Source organism: Rhea americana, unplaced genomic scaffold (assembly GCF_003343005.1).
Source record: "Rhea americana isolate MKP2758 unplaced genomic scaffold, rheAme1 scaffold_24, whole genome shotgun sequence".
Lineage (NCBI taxonomy): Eukaryota > Metazoa > Chordata > Aves > Rheiformes > Rheidae > Rhea > Rhea americana.
The window spans coordinates 6,888,872-6,910,848 of record NW_028186357.1 but is presented as its reverse complement, the minus strand read 5'-3'; the positions used below and the strand labels follow the sequence as shown (position 1 = coordinate 6,910,848).

The window sequence follows — 21,977 nt, the reverse complement described above, 5'->3', positions numbered from 1 at the left end:
ACATTTCAGAGGATGGTATGGGAAATAAATCAGGTGTAAAGGCTATAACAAGCATTATAAAAGATTCAGAAAGGTATTGAATTGGTCTCGGTGAAAAGAAAACAAACATAAATCACAAGGCTGCAATTAATGTTGTGTCAGGTTTGTTTCTGGATTTTTTTCCTACTTAATAATGTTCACTGAAAAAAGCATCAAGTTAAAAAGGGACATAGGGAATTTTTCCAGGCTACATCACAGATGTCGCAGATGTCACAGACTATCAGAGACAGCTGAGAGTGATGATAGAAAGCATAGTAATAGCTTTCTGTTGCTTTTATGCAGCTCCCAGGTCCCTAATGCACTTACTTTCTATTCTAGAGCAAAATTGGCCGGGGTTTAAAGTGATACTTGCGTCCATCAATACAAATGCTACTCTAGTAATCAAGTGGATTCCTCTGGCAAGAGGCAGAATCTAAGATCTTATAAAAAGCAGTTTAAAATATTATTATTATATTTTTTATATGTAATAACATAAGCATTTCAGAAGCAGTTCAGATCTATTTTTAATTTTTAAATGAAATAAAGTCTAAGTCTAATTGGCCAGATTGTGCACTGTTGTCAATTCCTGTTGCTCCATTACAGCCAATGAACAGTAGTTTGTGTTTTACAGTTTTGAACTTTGAGATTATCTATACAATCACCCTGCTAAAATTTGTCAATGGAAAGAAGTACTCACCTAAAATCTACAYGGATTTTAACTGGAAACAATTGATACGATAAATAAAAAGTTATTTTTGGATTAGCACAGTAATTTGGAGGTCACTGGATTTCCACATTGGTGTAACTCTGAATTATGRTTTACTTAAGAGAGTGATGTATGCCTATACACTTTTTAAAAAGATACAAAAAGGAATAATTAAATTTTACAACGTCTGATTGTAAAAATAAAAGCTACTGAATGTGAAAATGGTAGCAAGAGAATCGATAAGAGATTCAGAGTGGCAGCAGAAAGTAAAGCAACAGAAGTTGGAGGGTATAAAGTGAAATGGTCATTGAGGAGGACTCATTTTAAACACTTGAATTAAAATTTCAAGGAATAAAATGATCATATATTAATTATCCACATAAATTGAAAATACGAGCTTGGAACATGGAGGATGGCAATAGAATAGTGATTACTTTTGCTCTCTGTCTCTAATGAAGCAAAGCTTTAAAAATCTTCTGTAGTTTTCCATCTAAAAATTCCTCCTAAAAGATTAAAGAAAGTCCCAATGATGCAGATCAAAATGTTTCCGTGTAATTTTCTGTGAGCTGCTGAACTTGGCCCTGTGAAGAAAAATGAATTTAGCAATTTAGCATGTGGAAATATAATACCTTAGTTTGTTTAATGCCTACTTCTTGTAAAGGTTAATAATTGCAATATTTACACTGAATTTTAATTAAGGTGTCTTTGATTCTTTAGATTTCAATTTAATTAAGAATCAATAGCTTTACGCCTCGTGAACCATGCCTGTTATGGAAATAGTTCTTACACTTTGCCATTGCTCTCTTGAAACTTACTATTTTCAGTTTTGTTTCTTGCTTTGTAAATATCTCTGTGCCTGAAGCAGCAGATGGGGRAAAATGGCACAGTAATCTGTCTCAAAGTTCTTGCATTACTATGTCTCACATTTTAAAAATTCAGAGATAAGAAAGACCCCCTCAGACATGAGAAATATGAGGAAAACCTGTCCTTCTATATTAACCTCTCAGCTTTAAATGAAAGATAGCGTTCTAGGAAGGATAAAGAAACGAATGTCTATTGTTCTTACAGATCCATATTTTAACAGAGGCTATAGTAGCAGGTATAGCCCTTTGGTTCTAGACAGATATTTATAAGATAGCTCCTTATCAATAAAAGAAACTGAATCGTAAATGTATTTCCTCCTAACTCTAATCAGGCATGGGTTTKCTTTGGGTAAAGAGAAGGAGAAAGAAACTGGGGACTGCATTTCTTATTACCAGTCAAATTATATAATAGTGAGAAATAGAAACAAAATAAAATGGCTAGTTAGGATATTCATCTATTTTGAAAATATCTTATTTTTTAAATTCCAGCTTTTGTAACTTCCGCATTTTTAGTATTTCAATACCCAGTTTTATATAATAGTTTCAGTTGTATGAAAGAAAGAGGTAGTTATTCAGCTTTGTTTGGAAATAATGTCTAACTATGGTCAAACGAAAACAAATTGAGTGTTTTTCTGGTGTTTCAGTAAGGAGGATAATGGATAACAACCTGGACACCAAAATGAAATGTTTATTAGTAATAAGTATAAAGATCTGATGTCATATATGATGTAAAAGCAAAGTTAGAGAATTTATTATGTTATATCAGAAGGAGTGGCCTAATACACGATGTTGAAAGACAAATTCTAGAGAAACTATAATTTAGGGAAAACAAGGTAAATAAAAATGGGATGTAAAGCAATGAAAAATGTTTCAGCTACATAAATTAGATCTCTTAGATAAGGTGGCTGGTAGCTGTTTTCTAGTTGTGGTAAAATTCAGATCTGTTTAGGTCTGAGGAGCTGATTTGGTGTGTCCTATGGAAAAATAAAGCTGATAAATACTGAAATTGCTATTACTGAATTATAGTAATAGGAAACTTGTAAGGGGGTAGTTAAGAGGGAAGATCCAGTGAAAACTACCTGTGTAAAGGGAGAGTAGTGGCAGAGTTCTTGAAAAAAAGGTTTGGGGATCACACAAAGATTTGCTTTTGTCAATACCAAGGTGGGAATGTGGCAAAAAAAATTGCTGATAATGAAGTTGGAATCATCAACAGAGAGGAGAATCAGCGTTGTGCAGGAGGAACTGGCTGCCAGGAGCATCAACTTAATGGGATCGACTAATGAGATGAAGTGTAGAGCTGGGCATCTGTGGAATAACAGAGGAATTTCTGCTTTGGAAGGGGTGCGTTTGTCAGTCACAGGGTGGCTGCGGCCACTGAGCTGCGGCTGGGAAGAAGGGAGCGTTGGGTCCTCCATTGTATGGGGTGGTATTTCTAGGAAAGAGATTTGGTACTATTGTAAAACACACTGTGAGATGATATTTGGAATATGATACAAAATATTATGTTCTGTATTCGAAAGCTATTTACAGAAAGTCCACCAAGATACTATAGGAAAAAGCATTCCTGTTTTCAAAAGGAGATTTGAGCTAGGCAACTTCTTTAGCTTAGACAAAGAATTGCTTAAAAAAAAGAACATAGTTGCTGTCTGTAAATCCAGTGTTCATTGAGCTCCTGCACAGTAGCTCTGACTAGGCAACGTGATCAGTGTACAGTGCCAGTAGTTCAGGAAGAGCTGGATCTACAGACAGTGCCTGAGCAGATCATTTGTACACTGCGTGCCAATACAGGCAGCGCTTTGGGGAATCACCATTCGATCTGCATGTCAGTGGGGAAATGACTGCGCACAGTTCCTGCTCTGTGTGTATGCAGGAGGCACTGGATTTTTGGTATACATGTCTCATCTGCTTCTAATGTTACCTGGGTCATTCTACGTAAAACCTGAAGTCAGAAAGGTGGTTTTACCAGAACATGACAAAATACTTCCGATAGTAGATGTGTCCACTAGTGGCTAGTCAGGTTTGCAGTTTGCCAGTCTGCTGAAGTTCTTTGCTGTTGCCAGTAAATACTCATGCAGCAGAATGTGTCAGGATGGCTTTTACCAATCCACACCTGCAGAGATTATTTCATGCTGTTTGAGATCAAAGTATAATAAACCACTATCTTGGTGCTATCCTGGTGCTTCACAGTCTGTAGTGACTTTGCTTTRGAATGAGAGAAGGGTTAAGATCTGTTTGTTCTTCTAACCATTCTGCCATGCTGAAGAGTAACGTGCGCTTGGTCTGCTCTTATGCRTAAAGAAAGGCAAGAAATCCTTGCATAGAACTCTCTTTTTCGTCATTATAGACAGAAAAAGGCAATTTGTTGGCCTTTAGATCACATATCACAGCCAGCTGTGATTTCAGCTGAACTTTGAGTTCTTTGAGGAAAGCTAAGATTTAGGGGGTTCCTAGGTGAATTTGAGTTTCTGTTAGTTAAAATTCTGTAGAGGGGAAATTTCTGCTTATTGAGCTGGATGTTCTGTGTAAATGAAGGGGGCTTGTCCGTACTTTGAGGACTTCGCCTATGACATTAGAGCCTAGTATGAATACTTTTTACATGCTGAAATCAAAATAAATAGGTGGAGTACATAAAATAACTATGGTACTAAATATTGGAGTCATGGCAGATATTCAGAGGTGAAGGCAGGGATGTTTCCATCTTCTAGGCATATATAGTTTGTATGGTTACTGCAATCTCTGCAAATAATTGCATGAGGAGATAAGTTCACAACCACCACCATATGCATATTTGGATCAGGCTAAAATGTTTCCCATACCATTGCCATTCTCTAGAACTTTTTTCCCTCAAAGAGATCTAAGTTAATTGAGCTACCTGACAACTTGCTGCTGCGGTGAATTTAAATGTGTTCTTTTATTTGATTTTTTTTTCTTTCCTTGTAATGGAGGAATTGGTTGGTTTTAAAGATTCTGAGTTTCCTAATYGGCAATGAATTTATCCCAGTGGCAGTTAAAACCTCAGAAAAGGTGTTTAGATGAAGAAATCTGTGAAATATAGTGCAAAAGTGTCAATGTGTGCATTGAAAGCAATTAAACAGAAAATGTATCCAAAAAGAAAATATTCCTTTTGGAATACTTGTCTGCCAGGCTTACTAATCTTTATGATATTTTACCTAGATTTTTAAATGTTCATTTTAATTATAAACAATTTCAGGGTCCTATACTGAAACTCAAATTCTCTTGCTGTAGGCCAGTTCTAGTTATAAAACATATTTGTTTTTGTATGCTCCTAAATGCCTTGTGTCATGGCTTTTCTAATGCGGTAAGGTGGGAGACTAGCCTAGGGATTTACTCATCATGTTTAATGTCAAGAGAAGTATTTCCTTTAGGTCTCCTGTCACTGTCAGCAGCAAAGCAGCAAGTAAGAAGCTCTGCAGCTCTGCTCCTCGCCGCGACATCTGCAGCAGGCGAAATTCTAAACCCCTCAATTCCCAGTCATGAATGAACTATAAAAACAATGTGTCAGAGATGAAAATTGTTCCATCATAATTTTTCACAGTTCTTTTTTGACAAAAGCCAAACAAGTCTCATGAATACACATTTTCTATAACCTTATACATTATGTATCAGGCGATAGTAGGAGTGTTGGGAGTTACTTGTCCCTAGAAAAGGGCCTTTGAAAATGCCTAGTTGGTAAACAAACCAAAGCCTCTGAGTAGTATGTATATTTTAAAATAGTTTACTATCAGTTGCTATGTTGCTATGTACAACATTCTTTAGCAATATATATTGTGATAAATCTTCTGATACAAAAATATGCAGTAAATCAGTTTATATCTTCCTAGTATGATCTGTAATTTCCTGCTATCCAAAACTATTCTGAGAAATCTGAACAAATTCCTATCAGTGAGCATACCAAATATTGCYAGGATGTGATGTGATCTAGTGTTAAGCTATGCTAAATATGGTTAGTTGTTCTTGATGATACATGACGTTTTTCAAATCGCAGGCAGCTGAACTAGGATTAACAGTATTTTACTGTGTTTTGGCTGTCTTACTGCAACACACTGGGACACAGCGTTTCAGTTTCTGAGTRTAAGCTTTTTAAACCTGTATTGATCTGCACTGTACAGGTATTAGGCATTTCTTGGACAGAATTACTGTTAATCGTTTGTGCATAGATTGTGTCCTATCTGTGTGTAAACATTAACAGAGATACTGAAAGGATGATTGATTTCCAAGGAATAGGAAATATGCAACTGCAGAATGCGTGTCTGAGACATTGCAATGCTGTTGCCTGTCAAGAAGGTATAAAAAGTCCAGGGTAAGGATCAACTAGAGGAAGTTGCAGGAAATTCCTCGTCATTGTTAGTCAGTGAAGATTTATGGTGYTTGCCTCTATAATAATTTACTGAGTGGTAGTGTTTGACTAATGCAGACATAAACCAGAAGAGCTCTCAGTTTAATTGAAATGATAAGGCAGTTTGTTACTGCTTTTAGGTGTCACTGATAATTTACTCACGTGATTATGATTTAACTTTCCCTCTGCTGCTCCTTACCCAGTGGGAACTAAGAACATTACAGAAGTGAAAGTATAAATTAGTTGCAGACAAACAGCATGTGTTTATATCTGCTGTATAGTGAGACAAGTATTTTGAGTAAAATCCCATCCAACCTTTTGATCACTGTTTGGCTAAGGAGAATACTTAAGCTGTTTAAATCTAGAACTAGTTTTGCCTATGCAGCTGTTTGGTATGAACAGTAATGAGGCTGTAAAGTGTCTTGGAGTCCCCAGACACTTCCATAACTACCAATAATGGCTCATGAAATACAAATACAATACTTYAAATAATAATAAAAAAAAGCATTGCTCATATTAGAAGGAATAGAACTGCTCAGTCTATAAAGAGTACTGTCCAAAGCAGGTAAATAATACACAATTTGACTCCAAGTAACTACCCTGGTTATCAGTAACAGTAAACTCGGCTCTTGCAGAAAATCCTGCCAACTTTAGATATGATGGAAGAGCTGTATTTTTTTCTTTCAAATTCATATAGCTTTAAAGCAGAAATATAACCTGTGCACCAAAAAGTAGAGCCGAGATGAATGTCAGCCTCTGTTACGTTTGAGACAGAACTGCAACTTTCTAAAGACTTGCTGTGCTGACTGTTCACTGCTGAAGCAATCAAAAACATCAGGAAAAACCCAAAGAATGACCATTTAACTTGCAGCAGCAAATATTTCAGAGGTGAGAGAGGGTAGTAGGGGAAGCTACAGAGATTTAACTAACAGGTGTGAAAAAGGTGGAAGTAATGTCTTTCCCAGCAATTCTTAGATGTGGCAGGAGCGTAACCAACTCTTCTAGTTACCCTTGGCAAAGGTATCTGGCCTGCCACTGCAGATTTTTCATTTTGGCAGAACATGCATGTGTCAAATAGAGAAAGTTCATCCCTTTACACACTAAAGAGAAGAAGAGCAGCAAGCTCATGTTCTTTAGGCAAACTAAAATAAGCAATAAATAGGGCATCTGAGTACAGTCATATTCTGTCACTTGCCTACAGGTACAGGTGGTACTAATAAAAATTATTGTGGAAGGCCAGGTGATCTGAGTTTCTGTTAAGCAAAGCCTTTGGTTGATTTATGTGGAATGAGTAGTGATGTTACAGCAGGGCATAGTTCTGTACTGAAACAACACAAAAATTGGATATTTTTTCTGGTCTTGCAATGATTCAGGTCAGGCAAGAACATAGGGAAGTCTAGAACTATCAGGAGAATCACAGATCTCTGCACCTGCCTACCAGAGGTACCTCAGTTTCCCTTTAACAGAATCTGTTAACATCCAGTGCTACCATTTGTATTTTCTAAAGTTAGAGATTAGACTTTGTTTTGTTTTTTAAACTTGTATTTAGCTTATATGTATGTATGGTTTGAATGAAAACACYTCTAAGGGGTTTTGTTTCAGATGACTAGCTTATGGGAACATGCCTTTTGTAGTAAAGTTAATGTTTATGTAAAATTACCATTTTGTAGTATTTTGGGTAGAAAGATTCCTTTATATATGAAGTAGAAAGAAATACTGCAACATCTCAGATTCGTCTCTAAGATTGGATGCAGGTCTCCTTTTACTACTAATACTTAGCATGTGATGCTCTCCGGAAGTGTCCAAAAAAGGGGACATCAGGAGACAAAATTAAAATGGAGAACATTTGGAAGTCACAAATGGCAGTTAAGAAGAAAATACATGTTTAAAGTCAGTGGACCCTGTCAGTTGTGCAAAATTGCTTCTTTGAAGTGTTTTATATAAGACTTGAGTTTAAAGCTTCAGTTTCCTTTAAGGAGTGAATATGAGGAGAAGTTGGAGTCATGGTGCGAGAGTAAGAAATAGTACTGTGGATATCAGCACAACAGAAGAACAGAGGATGCAACAGCACACTGTGGAAGTCRTAGGAAATAGTGAAGGCATGAAACTGCACTAAAATGAAGGGGAAGGAAAAGGGGATAAGATATGCAGCTGAAGATTTTATTTGTTTTTGAAATAGGTCTCAGCAACTCAAACCACAGACCAGGATGACCTAGAGAAAACCACAYGAATAAAGGTATTGCTGGATTGTTTTGCATTTTTCTCTTGTAGGCTGAACTTTCCAAATAAGGCTCATTGTTGGTTATGCTTATATTCTTATTTTTCAACCAAAAATGCACTGTATTTTGGTTGTTTACCTTGTTGCCAAACTTTACAAAAATGATAGGGTAGAAAATGGAGGGAGGAAAAAAAAAAGAAAAAGAAAGTGCTCAGACCTTGTGGAAATCTCTAAATAAATTTTGGACTTTTTGGAGACAAATTCTTCTTATGGGTAACATGTACAYTTGAAGGAGTAGGACTAGACAAACTCATTCTTTGCTAATATTCCTTTTGTGTAATGTGGAAACTGTAATACTGGAAATACTTTAGCAGTTATACAACTGAACAGAGTCTGTGTGTGTGTGTGTCTGTGTGTATGTGCACAGCAATTATAATATTCATGAAAGGGAAAAACGGGTTTCCTGTAATTTTTCCTTTAGTTTTGTTAATGCAAATAAGAGAATTTCAGTGAGCTTGTGACCAGATGTTTTGTTATCAGGATAGATATAATGGTGCAGATCAGTGCAACAATGACCAGTAAACTTTTACTGGCGTATGATAGGCCTATTTGCAGGATGTTTTATAAGATTACAAGATGACATGAGCGCAATAGCCAAATACTGCAGGTAGTGAAGACCAAGGTCCTCTATCAGACATCTCTTAAGATACTATTTATAGAATTTAAGTCTGAAAGTAAACTAGAACATCTGTTATGGTTTCCTGTGTATCACAAGATACAGGAGGATACAGGAATTTAACCCACTGATTAATGTTGTGTCTAATAACTGTTTTTCTGCTAAAGTCAAGTCACAAGCCTTGACCGAAAGCTTCAAGCATGGATGGTGWGTGGACAGTCTACATTCCACTTGGCAGTTTCTATTTACCCATTTTGTCCACACTGCAAATAGCAAAATGATTGCTAAGAAAATCTTTTGGGGTGGTATAAGCAGAATCAAGTTTCCTGATACATTGAAAAATGTTTGCATATAGGTCTGATCTTAACTGTCTCACTTGACTGTAAAATCACATATTCCAGCAGTCAAGAAAACAACTTTGTAGCCAACTGTAAAAGCCTCAACCTGATTTATTTTTGGAGGTTGTCCAACTGAAGAACTTGACTGCATGTTTCATCATTCCTTCTTGTGAACTAAGTGTATTGGTATCTTGAGCCAAAGTGGATCTAAATCTGATTGTAATTTTCAGACTAAATCTGATTGTAATTTTAAATGTATTCCATCATATAAGAGGATGTCTTGATTACAGCTTGTTAAAAATACATTTTTGATAATTTCTGAGAATTATTTAGTGTTAAACACACATTCTGCTTCTTAAAACTCTATCATGCTATTTATAAGGACAATGAATGGTATTTCAGTCCTTAAATTAATCTGTTTCTGAGAGAGAGAGAGAATTAAGTGATTTTCTGTAAATACAGCTTGTACATTTAGCAAGAGGTGTCTTATTAGAGATCACAAAAAATAATTCTCACCACCTTATTTTGATAAACTTGAAATTTAGAGAAAGCTGTCATATTTATGGTYTCCTACAGAACAAAACTGCTAGTTTCTAACAGACTATTGAAGTGAACCATTTTATTTAAAGTTTTAAGAGAGACTTTATGGTTGCAGCAAGAACTTAATCACTTTCCAATTGCACTTGAGGGAGAAAGAGATGTTGAATCTATGAACCCGCTATGGAACACACAAGCTTCTTCTCTTGTTTCTTCTTTGACATTTTAAAATACTCTCAGCTTGTTAGCAGTAAAGCAGAACAAAACCAAATAGTTCTGGTTATGAATCATAGAATCATAAGGTTGGAAAGGACCTCAGGAGATCATCTAGTTCAACCCTCAGCGTAGCCCATACAGGGATTGAACCCGCGACGTTGGCATTAGCAGCACCACGCTCTAAGCAGCTGAGCTAAGCCATTTGTGCTAATGAATCTCTTCTGTAATGTATGTTGAAAATCATAGTTTCATGACAGAATCAGATATGCAAACATATAATTGGCTCTCATTGTGGATCCAGAGAGCTAAGGATCTGAATTCATAGGAATTGCAATAGTCAGTGTTAGCACTGTTTTTCTAATTACTCTGTCTCCCTCCTGTTAGTTCTTAGAAGATTGGTATTTGTTCTCAGTAAAGCTTGAACTCTTGAGAATAACTTAGAAGGTTGTGAYGGGAGAACTGGAATTAATTGTCAGGATAAGGTCCTCAAGGTTTAGAGTGGGAATGRAGGAGAGGGTTTGGAGGAAGTGAGTCAAAATAGGACGACTGACTTGAGCAGTCTTGGAGAGTAAAGCTTGATATTGTGAGACGTGCTGGTAACCCACYCTAAAAATCCATGTGGTCTTAAACTCAGAGTTATGAAGGGGAGCTAAGAGGAGTGAAGATCTTTGTGAGAAAATTGGAGGTCTGGAAAAGAATAGGTTTCTACCTCTTTTTTGGTCAAAGATACTGCTAAGAATRATTCTGCCTTTTGTATTACAGTTCCAGCAAGTATACATATGTAATATAGGTACGGTATATTCAGCTGTTGTAAGTTTACTGCAAATTCATCTCCAAAAAAGGGCAAAGAATTGGTTGGGGAGTTGCTTCTTCATATAAATAGTGAAGGAGCAGCTGTTTAGATTATGTTTGAAACTGTTTTATTTTGGCATAGGTGTAAAATATTCCTTTAGAAAATAACCAGACAATTGCCCAGTGTGACTAATTATCTTTAGTCTCTTGTTTTCGCAGGAAACTCGTAAGTTACCGTCTCTTGCTCATTTGGTAATAACACGGAGTTTTTCTTCCTTCTAAATGTTACTGGAAAACTAACAGCTTAACTATTGCTAGTTAAGTTGGTAGCAGAGTGGTCCATTGATTGTATGGATATGGACTATCAAAAATTTTCTTTCCATAGGAGGACTGAACCCCACAGGGCTGCCTGGGGATGCTGCACTCCCAGTGTCCCTGCACACTGATAAATAGAGGCATTATCTTCTACACTGTCAAGTCAGAGACTTTCATCAGCTCTCAATTAAGGTTAAAAATGTTGGCATGTTTGAAGGGATTGACATGCTGATGTGACAGCAATCACGCATGTAAGACATGCTACATGACCTGAAATACAGATTTCACATAACTTACTATGCATTGGGTGGGGCTCCCATAGTCTGTCTAGGATTGCCAGAAAGCCTGTGTATACCACGTGAGACTGATGTATTTTGGAGTTACACCTCCTCTGTAAAAATACRCTTTCTGCATATGTCACTCATAACTATGCTTTCTCTGGAGAGTTCCTGTGAAAGATTTTTCTTTTGAGAATCCCAGGCAAATGGTTAAAGTCCTCAAATTCTGGTAGGACACAGTTTCCAGCTRGGGGAGGAGATCTGCCTAGTTGTCTGTTAGCCTACTGTTGAAGCCACCAGTGGAGAACACTTTATTATGCATTAGCTACATCACTGAGTGTAAGCAACCAAGAAAAATATGGAATTATGTARTTATTAGACAGATTTATCAGTAGTGCATATGATGAAACAATAAAGAACWAAGATTGTTCACCAAATGCTACACAAAAAGAATTCATACAGTTATAATTTGCCTGTGTTACTGTGAGTTGATCTAGATGATAGATCGCAGAGTAGGTACCAGTGAAGTGTTGCAGTACAAATGTGCCACGTTAATTGTAGCTCTTGTCTAGATGCCTTAACATTCTGAACACACATTTGGTACCTGCTGAAGCAGCTGTGTCTGAGAAGGAAATCGGTGTCTACAGATTATGTAGAATAGCTAATGATCAGCCTAATTAAAACCCCAAAACTTTATGCATGACTAATATTCAGGCAACCTTTTGATACTAGGCAGAAACCTATTAAAAGCAGTTTGGATGATGTAAAGACTTTAATCAGTTTACTCATCAGTAGATGTTCACAAAGATGTTAAGGTGAGTTGCTTCGAATACTTGCAGTGATATATTTGCCAGTGGCAAGATTATTTTTTCTGAAGGTAGATTGTGGAGAAAACATGCTTCCTAAAGGCATAAAACCCCACAAAATAAGCTCAGTGAAAATGAACTTGAATTTGATACCAATATAAGGTAACACAATTACCATGATTTTTTTCTTTGTCACTCTGTAAGGAAGCAAATTTGTCCAGAAGGTACATTTTTTTTTCTTAACAAGTATAAAATTTATTATATGGCAGCATCCACTTTTCTGCTATTTTATATTTTTTTTAGATTTACATAGGTGCTCACCCCCCTTGATTACTTGATTTTTCTTGAAGATGAACCTGACCATTTGTCACCTCTCTGAAAACAGCAGCGAGAAGGTATGCTATGTGAGGCAATTAGCTCAGTTCTAGCTGGAAGCACTTCTAATTTCTGTTTACCGAAAGCAAAGCTGTGTCCCCTCAAGTTACATCAGTAACCAGGTGTATATTTTAATTTCATTGTGACATGGTATTTGATAACGTACCTCCTATGAAAGCTCAAATTAAATGTTTGTTGTGCCAGATGTTTCTGCTAGACTGGGCTTCAAGTGGACTCTCATTAGCTGTTGAAATGTCTCCTATATGAACCAAAGAAAGCTGTTTTGGCGTTGGTGGAATACTAAGGTTAAAAGCCAAGTTCTCTGGGGAAGACAGATTGGGGGGAGGGGGGGGGCTTCGAAACATGCTTAGATTCCTGTTTCTGAAATACTGCTGCTRTGACAATAATTGTAGTCAATTGCGTATTCACTGTATTCCCTGCTTATTCATTTTAAATTTACAATGATTGTAGAAGAAAATTTGCAGTAATCTTCCGTATGAATGATGTTTACTTCTTTTGCCAGATTTTCTGCTGACTCTTACGGATTTTTTTTTCTTTTTCTTTTTTTTTTGTTTCTCATAATAAAATTTCTTTAAAAAAGGTATAGGACCTCTAGCAATAGTCATAACAAAGATAGAAACTGAAAATGGGTGCTCATGGAAACATAGAATCAAGTGGTTTAGTAACAGTGCGTTAGTTCACTGTGAAAAATTAATTTTTTTTAATGAATTCATTTTTAATGAATGTAAAAAAAATGTTTAAAAAATAGAAGCAGAATGAAATATTGCTTTCTATATTTTCATGTACTTTAAACTTTTTGCCTGGTAAACATCCTTAGAATATCTTTATTCTTTTCTCTACCATTTCAGTGTTTAAATTAGCTGTAACTACTACCATTTTAACTGTCTTCGTTAAAAGCCCTTTTTCTATACTACTTTCCAAGGCTTGACATTGAAGAGTTGCAGGAAGATCTTAKGAATTCTTGAATGACTTAGCTTTCAAATAACATGCAAAATAGATAAATGTAGATAATTGATTAACAAGAATAAAAATAAAATAATAACATTAAAACAAAGACAATAAAACCAAATGTTACTTTATATATGAAGTTATCAGTTGATAATATTGACTAATACCACTCAGGAGCAAGATAGCTCTAAGAAAACTGAAGCTCGAAAATTTAAGTTCTAGGGAAGTGTTAGCTCAATTCAGGGTAATGTAAGCATTTTGTTCATTATAGCAGATCAGATATTAGAAAGTATTAAGGAGGGAATAGAGAACAAAACAGCAGAGACTCATGATACCACTGCACAAATCTGTGATACATCTACATCTTAAATACTGTGTGTGGTTCTGCCACATCAAAAAGGATATCACAGAAGTGGAAAAGGGTCAGGAAAAGGCAACAAGGATGATCAAAAGCATTAGCCAGCTTCAGGGCTGTGAGCAATTAAATCYGTGAGGGTTCTCCAGCTTATAGAAGAGATGCCTGGGAGCTTGGGAAGCAAATAAGATTGTGACCCATGTGATGCAGAGATTGATTGTTTAGAGATTTTATTATGAACAGGAAGTAGAAGACTGAAGAAGTTAGAAAAACTTGTTCACAGGATGCGTAGTTCAGGTGTGCAGAGCTTCTTGCCACAGGATGTTCTGGATGCTAAAAGCTTACCTCAGTTCAAGACAGGTTCATGATAGACAGATCCACTGTGGGTTACTAAACACAAAGAAAACCTCTTTTCTGTCTCTGAAACATAAATTGTGGGATACTAGAATGGTAGTCAGAAGAGTATCACRGTGTTTTTTTCCCTGCTCATATACACTGCTGTAGGTGTCTGTTCTTGTTGGGCTAGAGGAACTTTTGGTGTGGTCCTGTGAACTTCTCAATTCAGCTTCTACACTAGGAGTAACTTAAAGGAGGTTGAGCTATTAAAAATGTTTTTACTGAGAATTTGTGTGCTAAAAGCATTTATACCCTTGTATGTAGCTATTGCTGTTGGCTTTGTAGATCTGATCAGCAAACTGATGTTGGGGAGTTTGTGGTCAACAAGTGAAAAGGCTTTGTTTTCCCTTTTCTGAATATTGATAAAGGAGCATGACATTGTCAGAAAGGTACTTCTAACTGTACAAAATATGTTTACAAAAAATGGAGTCAAGAGATTTACTTGGTATGGCATCRTAGAGAATAGTCAAGGCATCTCCCCTTTTAGTACGTTATGTTTGTTTCAGCTGGAGGCATTCTCTCTGAACTGAGAGCTGTCTTGCTTCTACACCGGAGACCCACAAGGAGAAGGTACCAAACTTTTTAAARAAATGTAGTTTTAAAATATAAAAGGATATTTTGGGGTTTAGGTAACACGATAGAAAATAATTCTAGATAAATGAATGCCTCCATATGCAGTTTCAGAAGAAAAAACAAGTTAATAGTTACAACAGTGGAAGATTCAATGAATTACTCAAAAAAAAAAAAAATTTTAACTGCTGGAGAGAGAGCAAACTGACTCTTATTTTGGCATTCAGTTACAAACTGGAAATTCTTTTCCTATGAAATTTTTATTGCAACTGGTATGTTTCTATGGAAAGTTTTTGTTTTGACAAATTAATGTTTTCCTGCTATTTCCGTGAGTAGGAAGTGCCTAATAGTTTATAATAGATTTTTCTGCATTCTGTTGGGGAAAGTGTGTACAAGTCTGCGCAACAGTTACCAAGTCATTTTGGTTTCTCGTTTTTCTTCTCTATTTAATCTGCTTTCAACTTTCTCTGCTGAATCGTAGTCATGATAATCAGAAATGACCAAGACAAAAGATTGTTGAGCACTACCCAAATGTACCCATTTCCGGGGCAGTTCTCTCCGAGTCTGGCATGATGCCTGAGCCACGAGGAKTCCCTAAGAAAAAAAGGTCTGTCGTGGCTTGAGCTGGCTGCTTGACTGCTTTTGTTTAAATAATATTTCTGAATAYGAAAAACCTATATTTCTTCTTTTATGTACCTGACCAAAGGCAAACTGTCACCCAGTGACTGCAGTTATTTTGATAGCTCTGGCTGACCCCTGAGTGCGCTGGGTGTTTTGTTAGGTTCTCTCTGTTCTTATTCTAATACTGAAAGTATCTGGTATCACACACTATAATAAAAAGCGTTGTAATCTTTCTGGCAAAATGTTGTTTTAAGACAAAAAAATAGTAAGTATTCAGAAGAAAACTAAACCAAACAATAAAATCACTGAGAAACTCTGTTCTTTCATTTGAAAACCTTCAAGGCCTGGACTTTATAAGCTATTTAGAAACCAACACAAACATCTCTGAAATATTTGGTTCTGGGAAATGAAAACTGCAAAACAAACAGGAGGTTTTTTTTATGTCTGCAGAAGAGTGTCTGCACTGTGTACCACCTCTGCCATGGCTCAGTTTTATATTGTACCAGTGCATCAGCTACTATTAATTTGTTTAGTAAAAATAATGGAGTATGTTTTATCTTTCTACTCTAGGATAAAGATGCATAAATATTCTTTGTAGCATTCTTTGTTAGATCCAGATCATGAGGTATATATGTCATATCATATGAGTCATCAAGTCACACAGTCGCACAGAATCAGCATAATTCCAGGGAAACTCATTATTTCTTTAAGTCACTTGAATTTGCAGAAAGGTTGAATACCAAACCTATCTAAACATAGGCCTGAGGGTTTTGTTTTCTTTTATTTAAGGTGAACCATACCGTGTCTCAATCTGATCCTTGAAGAAATGATGTAGGTTTTTTTTCCTTATGCCAACAGTAAAGCACTGGGTCACTTTACCACTCTGGTTTGATTATTTGTTTTTCCATCCTACATAGGCAAAAACCTACAGACTCCGTTCTTCAACCCCTTCAGCAATAATCCTTCTTATAGCAGAAACTGGGAAACAAGAACTTTGAATGTGAAATCCTCTCTCTAGTGAAGGCAATAGAGAATTTCAGAAGAACCCAGATTTTACTCTGGATTTTAAGGTCAAAATATCTGTAGACCTTAAAATCGTACAGCCTTACGCAGGTCATAAAACTCTTACTTTCAAAGATGATAATCCTGAGTTGGAACAGGGTTCTGTGTACTGTGCATATCAGCCACTGGAGCGAACCTTATCCTAAGGAATTATTTCAGCCTCTTGATGTCTTTGTCTGATTTATTTCAGCCTCTTGGTCTTGGTGAAATGCAAGGAAGCATTTCATCTGCCTAATTCTGTTTTAATTCAGAGGTCTGTTGTGCTTTCTCTGCAGCTCAGCTGAATAACTAGAGATCTGCATAGAGCTGTTTCTGTCTTTGTCTTACTATGTCAATAATTTCATTTAAGTCAGTGGCAGTGGGTCTGTTTGTGGGGAAAACAGAGTTGATGTAAGTTGGTTCTGCATGGAGAATTCCGGGTTTCAGTAGGAGTCAAATTCTGGTTGTTGTCATAAAGCTGTTATTTAATTTCAGTTTTGTTTTATTCAGGTAATATAAAACTTCTGGTTTTGAAAATTCAATTTAAAATGATGTCAAATGTACCAACTGAGTTCTCTCTTTTCCTTTGACAGTTATCTATCTTGTGGAATTCATTAYGTCAAGTCAAACAATTCTTAATATTTCTCTTTATTTATAAATTTGCCATAGTTTCTATTACTTCAACTTTTTGTTTTACTTCCTGATCTCCTCACATAGGAGTTTAGGATTGTATGGTTTCATCAGCCTTCTCTTTTAGCCTAATAAAATAATTGTTATCACATCATGAGGGAAAACAAGCTGGCAATATTGATATTATAGTGGTAATATCAATATACTAAAATAAAACCTGTTTGTAACAATTACATAAACAAGTGAAACAGGAAGGTTCTCTTTCAAAACAAGTTCACGACTGAACTCAAATTATAGTTAGGACCTATTTTTCTTAGTTTTTCCRTTCTTATTTTAAAGATAAAATGAATCAAAACTGTTATAAATTAAAATATAAAAATCCACTAAAAGTATTGGGGCAACTATTAAGAAAATGTCTTAAAAATGAATGTTTTTGGACCTGTTCATTCTTGAAAACACTATAAAAATGTCAGTGATAAGAAACAGGTATAATTAGATGACCTGAAATAAAGTTCTTCATTTTGACTGTGTATTTAACCTTCTCCTCCCACTTTGTTTTCTGAGTTTGAATGCTAGTTTTGAGACCTAACTTTGCCTTAGTGAATACTGAATACAAAGGGCTTATGCCATCAGCTCCCTGGTCTTAAAGATGGCAATTGCAAATTTATATGGAAGGATTTGTTGTCATATGCCCTTTGGCAAATATTTGATATCAGGTGAGCGAATATCTTGCAAATTTTTGAGAAAATTTGTGGTTCATGTGAGACTTTCACAGCACTTTCATTTCCTTCCCTCCCTTTTCTAAAACTTTCAAACATCCAATTCAGAAGCCCATGTGACTTTTGCAATGAAATGCAAATTTACATTGCAACTATTCCATTAAAAAAACCTTTGCTGAATTGAGTTTTTTATAAATGATTTATTGGACAATATGAATAATAAAAGCTATCTTGATATTAAAGTCTCTTTGTGAATAGCTAGTTTGAGGGAAAAGGGGAAAATTCACTGAATAAATTGTTCACTACTCCTAGTTCTAAAAATGAATTTCCTGTTTTAGATTTTTACTTGCAGAATGCATCTAATACTTACTGTTCCTGGTTCCACTAGTGGCAAAATAATGAAAAACATCTAACAGGATTAGTACTGTATTTTCACAATATGCAGATTCTTCAAAGTTGCCTGTGAGTTTGAATGCCCTTCGTTTTTAGAAAAGCCTTTTAAAAACTCTTTCAGCAGCTTGATTTTCAGTGCACAGATGATGAATATTTTGTGAAAATCAGGCTTTTTAAAATGAGTCTAATTTGAATTCTCCAAATCATGTCTGATTTTTATAAAGATTTTGGCCTTTTCTATGGATCATAAATTTTACTTGTGTTATCCCAGCATATTTTACAGAATACTGGCTAAAACCTTTGTTTTCTTTAAAGGAAAAATGAAACAAATAGTAGTATTTCTGCTTTTTAAATTTCTTCTTTGCACTTAGGCTTTTTATAGCATGTCTTACATCTTTAAAATGCCAGACTCATAGATCCTTTGTTAGTGTGTAGCCTGTGTTTTAAAGGGCCTAAACATAGTTTTACACAATACACAATTATAGTTCTTATGCAGAAATCAGGACGTATTTAGGAAATTGCYTGAGCTTGTAAAATGTCTTTAATAGTGTAATTAGACTGTGGAGCCTAACATCTGCAAAGGATATCTCTTCAGGAAGGTAGATACTTTATGCTAAATACGGCTGGCAGACTGCTGGATAGTGTGGCCAGTATTGTTACATGCCTGACTTGTCCATGGTAGAACTTAGGGGTACTGCTGCTATGGATTTCAGCTAATAATTGTTGCTGAAATACGATTCTCACTTCCCTTAACTTAAAAAAAAACTTAAAAAAAAAAGTTATTATGCATTTAGTTGGTCTGCAGATGAAAAATATCTCTCTCTGCTTCTCAAAATCTTCCCTTCACCAGTTCAGTCCATATTAAGGATCAGGTAGTCTCACTCCTTTCTGAAGAATTAGAAAGGAAGCATCCTGAATAACATAAAAGAGTACAATTCTTAAGTCTTCTCTAACATTTCTTGGCTGCTAATATAAATTTGCATCCCTGCACTGAAGCTCCTGGAAATTTGTATAACCAAACATTTTCATGGAACTTAGAATAGCTGAAGCTCTGGCTATTGTCCAGATTGTCATTTTAATAAATATGCATTGCTCCCTGAAGAATAGGATTTTGAAAACTGGCACCTAAAATTTGATCCCTAAAACAACCCGTTTGATTTTCAGTCGCTTCTTGAAGTCAATGGGCCTACTAATCAAGTCTGAAGTTAAACACAGTTGCAAGTTCTTAAATTACATAAATGAGCGTTTCACATTCTATCTCCTTTGATTACAGCCGGTGTGAAAACAATGGCCATATGTTTTACGTCGTGGCTGTCTACTGAAGAGAAGATTAACACAAGTGATACTGTTGATGCCGTAGTGCTCAYGAAATGAGATAAAGATTCTCAGAATATGATGGTACACTGTATTAGTAGGAGCTCAGCACATTGTAAGGGATGGGTAAAACCATGGTTAGGCAGAGGAAAAATTCAAGTAGTGGGSCCGGTGGTGCCGCATCCTCCATGCTCTGACGTTAGAGTCATTTATGTTCTTATTCCTTCTGCGAGGCTTTTCCCAATGAAAACCACACTCTGGCAATAGAGGTTTAATTTAGTCCTAGCATAGTTATTTATGAAGTATTAAAAAGAAGACAGATGATCTTGAAATCCTGCTTTTCTKTTGCTGTTATTACGCAGCCAAAGAGGCAGTGTGACACTTGGGTGAAGGAGTGCAAAAAGCCGAGGAAGGTGTTCACAGTGCAACCGGAGAACAGTATGACACCAGCTGTAACTAGAGAGCTGAAAACAGCATTTCTGTGACTAGCATTTTGTGTATTTCAGACTATCTGTCTAGGTTCAGTAAGAGTTTCTTCTGTATGTGAACAAAGAAAATATGATTTATTGCCACAGAACATTTATAAAAATTTTTCAAAGTTTGTAACAGTGTAATTAGAGGTCTTCAGTTWCTCAAAATGTGTTCCCTCTGTCCATGGCAGGCTTCTCCGGCTGTTGTTGTCAGACAGAAAACACGCAYGTTCATAATGTTCCTGTTATGTCCTCCAGCGTTATTTACGTTGAAAATTCAAAAGGAGTTGTGTTGCATCACAAAATGGCCAACCGCGGCGTACTGCGAAGAGCATTAGCATCCAGGTAACTTCCCCTTTTGTAATTTCAATAAACCAGCAGATTAAAAGGAGCTTAGTATGAATTACAGAATGGCTTAAAATGCAGAAAAGAGCTGTGGCCTAAAAGCGGACAAGGAATAAAATGTGGTTTGTACATCTTAACTATGAGCATTCTCTGAGCTGGGAACTGTGCTTTATGTGTGCTGGTTGCAGTAAATCCTTTGGACTAATTATGTGGCATTATCATAACCAAGTCAAAAACGTAAAATGAGTGATACTATCAATGCCAGTCCTTGTCTGAAATACCTGAAGTCTTTTAAACTTCCACCTGAAAATCATAGCTGCGTTTCTGTGCGTGGAGCAGTCTGGCTGAACGCCGGAATCTCCAGGTGCGGGTGCACGCGGCACTTGGGAGCAGCGAGCTCCCAGCGCTTGCCGGGAGGCTCCTCGGCCCTCGCTGACCTCCGCAATGAGGCTGGAGGGAATTTGTTCTATATGCACTCGTTAGCCATGTTAAATTGTGACATGCCACCAAGCAGCTTAACAAAAAAAAACAAACAAAAAAACCCTTCCCTGTTAAATCAGAATCATACTCTGGCTCTTTTAAGCTCTTAAGTTTTTGGGAGCGGAGGCGGCTTTTGATTTCTGTTTATATGCATATGTCTGCCACCCTTTTAAAGTGTTGTTTTTACAGTGTGTGGAGTGAATGCCCTAGTGTCCTTGTCTGTCTTAAAAATAACAAAATCCAGGTGTYGTGAGTTAAGAGAGGAAACTTGAAGGATCCTATTGCAAATGATATACAGCAATAAATTAGACACAACTTGGTCCAGACAAAAGACAAACAGAAAAATAGAATACTGAGTGGATTTGATACCAAATAATGGTGGAGTCAACTGGTAAAGTATTTCTTTAGGGTGAATTTCATAACAGAGCAATTAATAAAAGGAATTAAAATATGCAGTCTGCAAYTGACTCCAAATTGAATGCTCTAGACTTTGTATCCTTTATCATTCATRTATGAGAAAAGATGCTACTGATTAATCGTTTCAACAAGCAGTGAGATTTGTGAAAGCAGGCTTCACAAAACAGCCTTTTCCATAGATGTTATCCGAGTATCTTCAACAAAAATGTAACCGTATATCAGCATCTTAAGCGTATAAAAGAGATGTCTCTGATCATGGAGGTCACGTTTCATATAAAATGAATATTTTCAAAGAGAAGTCCTCCTTAAATGTTAATGGAGGACCATTTTAAGTGCACAAAGAAAAGCTGGTGAAAATATTTGCCTCTGTGACCTACTTACCCTATRAACACAAGAGATTTTCCTGCTGAAGTGCTACCTTTGCAAATAGGGCATGTTTCAAAACTGCAGGGACTCTCTGTGCCAGTTCCCCGGGGAAGCGTTTGAAGCCTGGACCCAAGATGGCAGTTAGGTCTTTGAAGAGGCCTGTTCCTCCTAAAACTAAAAATAAAGTTTTGGTATTCCCTTTATAGAAAAGGAATTCCATTTTGTGAATTTATGCCTGTTTGTGTGTATTCTCAAACCATTCTTTTTTTTTTTTTTTTTTTTAAAAAAAAGGTTTTTTTTTTTAATTTCTTAATTTTCTTTTTTATTTTTTTTTTTTTTTTTTTTTTTTTTTTTTTTTTTTTTTTCATCATCTAGTTAGTTAAATGAAAGAAAGTC

At 36.1% G+C, this 21,977-nt stretch overlaps 1 long non-coding RNA gene across 1 annotated transcript in view; it reads left to right on the top strand.

Moving 5' to 3' along the window:
- Positions 1–21,977, top strand: part of LOC146595083 (uncharacterized) — a 213,087-nt gene that overhangs the window by 10,473 nt on the left and 180,637 nt on the right. Inside the window, exon 2 of the long non-coding RNA XR_014896026.1 lies at positions 20,165–20,318. This is a non-coding gene — a long non-coding RNA (uncharacterized LOC146595083). The remainder of the gene's footprint in view (positions 1–20,164; positions 20,319–21,977) is intronic.